The sequence below is a fragment of the Sprattus sprattus genome (assembly GCF_963457725.1).
Source record: "Sprattus sprattus genome assembly, chromosome: 16".
In the NCBI taxonomy this organism is placed as follows: Eukaryota; Metazoa; Chordata; class Actinopteri; order Clupeiformes; family Clupeidae; genus Sprattus; species Sprattus sprattus.
In genome coordinates this window covers 2,331,346-2,334,461 of record NC_137914.1, presented here as the reverse complement: position 1 = coordinate 2,334,461, position 3,116 = coordinate 2,331,346, and the positions used below count along the sequence as shown (strand labels likewise).

The 3,116-nt window shown below is 43.7% G+C and overlaps 1 protein-coding gene across 1 annotated transcript in view; it reads left to right on the top strand.

Moving 5' to 3' along the window:
* The window catches only part of vegfab (vascular endothelial growth factor Ab), an 18,248-nt gene extending 16,401 nt beyond the window's left edge, over window positions 1-1,847 (top strand). The window contains exon 8 of the mRNA XM_080853680.1: window positions 1-1,847. This exon is cut by the window's left edge and continues 134 nt beyond it. The gene's annotated coding sequence lies outside the window, so the exon portion shown is untranslated.
* The last annotated feature ends 1,269 nt before the right edge of the window (window positions 1,848-3,116 follow it).

The window sequence follows — 3,116 nt, the reverse complement described above, 5'->3', positions numbered from 1 at the left end:
ACTCTGAACTTGGGCCTGTCTGTGGAAGTGACCCCTTCACACTGCGGAAAAGAGGACAGAAGAAGAGAAGAGAAAAGGAGGGGATAGAAGAAGTGCATATGAAGACATTGGGGAAAAAATATTCTGAGCACAGAAGACGTTTTGCTGCTAAAAGGAGAGAAGAAGCTAGAAGCAGTGGACTGTGTGTGTGTGTGTGTGTGTGTGTGTGTGTGTGTGTGTGTGTGTGTGTGTGTGTGTGTGTGTGTGTGTGTGTGTGTGTGAGGAACTGTGTGTCGCTTCACTGGATGATGCTGTGTATGCAAGGCAGGTTAGAATGCCAGCCAGTCCTCATCGCTCAACCCCCCCCTGTATGATGTCACATCCTGTTAATATCACACCTCTGATGTCATGTCCTATTTCTTGAGTCAATGCTTTTGCCCTACCCCTTATGCATAGTTCATGAGTACTAGAGGTCAAAATATACTTTGCAGGGGGAATCTTCAGAAAGTCTTCACAGACCTCTTGTAAGTGTGTGTGTGTATGTGTCCGTGTGTGTGTGTGTGTGTCTGTGTGTGTCTGTGTGTGTTTGTGTGTGTGTGTGTGTTTGTGAGTGTATGTGTCTGTGTGTGTGTGTCTGTGTGTGTGTGTGTGTGTGTGTGTGTCTGTGTGTGTGTGTGACTTGAGTTTGTGCCTAAGAAACCACTTCATGTGGACCCTGCACAGATGGACCTGAGCTCATCCGTACTCTCCTTGGTTCTGTTGGACTTTGCAGGGTTCTGTTGGACTTTGCAGGGTTCTGTTGGACTTTGCCTGGTTCTGTTGGACTTTGCAGGGTTCTGTTGGGTTCTCCTGGACTCTGCTGGGCCGACCTGTTAAGTTATTGTGTGGCTGGTTTGTGCTAGTGTCTTAGGTTAGACACGCCTGTACAGTCATATGCAGTATCATCTGTAGTGTCATAGTCATGTGATCATTCAACTCCTGTCTTCAGTGCAGTATTACTCAGACTCATCTGAGTTTCAGCAAGTGTGTGTGTGTGTGTGTGTGTGTGTGTGTGTGTGTGTGTGTGTGTGTGTGTGTGTGTGTGTGTGCGTGCGTGTGTGTGTGTGTGCCAGAATCAAGCAGTCTTCCCAGAAATGAAGGGAAACATTCCTCTTAGCCCATCAGTTCTTGCAACAACAATAATTTCTTCGGAACCCAAGGGGACGAATAACGATTTTAACCAGTTTCAACAGCCCGTGTGTGTGTGTGTGTGTGTGTGTGAGAGTGTGAGTGTGAGTGTGAGATTGTGAGTGTGTGTGTGAGAGTAAGTGTGTTTGTGTGCGTGTATGTGTAAGTGAATATATATGTGAGTATAATCATCTAGTTTTGTGAGTGACATAAGTGTGTCAGAGAGAGAGAGAGAGAGCGAGAGAGAGCGAGAGAGAGACAGATAGAGAGAGCGAGAGACATACAATGTTTGTGTGTGTTTGGGTGTGTTTGAAAGATACACAATGAGAGTCTGAGTGTGTGAGTGTGTATGTGTGTTTGAGAGTGTGAATGCCAATGTATATGTATATGTATACATTTGTGAGTGTGTTTGAATGTGTGTGTGTGTGAGTGAATATATACAGTATGTGAGTGTAAACATACACATTTGTGAAGGAGTGAGTGTGTGTGTGTGTGTGTGTGTATATAATAACTCCGTTGTGCCACCATTTCACCTGTCAGGCTTTTGGTCTTAGCTCGCTACCCATTATTGTATTTATTACTCTGTAAATAAACGTGTGTGTGTGTGTGTGTGTCTCTGTAAATATGATTTACAAAAAAAACTAACCGCCTGTGAAACTAATGTAGTAAAACATATTTATTTTCAAATGAATCTTCTGAGTCTCAACAAGTTCAGTGTGTCTGTGTATTGTGTCTGCATTTTAGTGTGTGTGTGTGTGTGTGTGTCTGTGTATTGTGTCTGCACACGATGTGTCCGGTCAGATAGTGTATAAGAGAGTGTGTGTGTGTTTGTTTGAGTGCATGATTGATGATTTCCTGATCTACTCAGCACTGACTGTGTGTGTCAAAGAGAGTGTGTGTGTGTGTGTGTTCATATATTGTTATGAGTCTCCAATAAATTAGCTGAAACCTACACTCTCTCATACTAACATAAACACACACACTCACACACACACCAACAAACAAGTCTGTACTGACACATAAACACACACACACACACACTACTAATGAATTGCTTGGACAGTTAAAGCCCATATCAGACTGTCAGAAAGGTCACACACACATACACCCATATAGTCATACGTAGTTGGATGTGCATCTAGTCATGATGCTGACGACATAATCAGTCTACCCCACCTCTGGAGAACAATCTGTGTATTAACATTGTCGCTTCCAAATGTGAGTCCGCTGCCTGATGTGAGTCCGCCGCTGCCTGATGTGAGTCCGCATGCGCAAACACAAACGGTTTACGGCAGAAGGCTCAGGAGCAAACTATCCAAGACGTGCATGCTCATACATGGTTTAATATCAACGTATCTGGCTTCTCTTAACGCATAATGTAGGTTTATTTAAGTAGTGTTTTATAATTTTGTCAACGGTTTACAGCATAAGGCTCAGTGTCAACATATGGGGCTATGTTGTATTACTGTTACTAGTAGGCTAATGAATGCACTGCTTCACTAATAATTCAATAAACATGAAGCTTAACATCATAAACCTTGGTGGATTTCAAAGGTAAACAAATGCGCTTGTCATTCCATTTCATGCTGTAGCCTACACCACCAGCATTACCTGGCTCGTTGTACTACAATAGTGTCGCAAAGTTTGCGCATGCGGACTCACATCAGGCGGGTCCTCACATTTGGCAGCGACAAACATGTGTGTGTGTGTGTGTGTGAGTGTACCTGGATCAGTGTGTGTGTGTGTGTGTGTGTACCTGGATCAGTGTGTGTGTACCTGGATCAGTCTGTGTGAACTTGGATCTGTGTGCGCAAGAGTGTATGTGTGTGTGTGTGTGTGCAAGTGTTTTACCTGACACGTTCAGCATTAGTAATATTTCTCAAAGGTGAGATTACACATTAGGTCATCACACACAGTCTCTCTCTCTCTCTTTATCTCTCTCGCTCTCTGTCTCTCCTCTATCAGTCTCC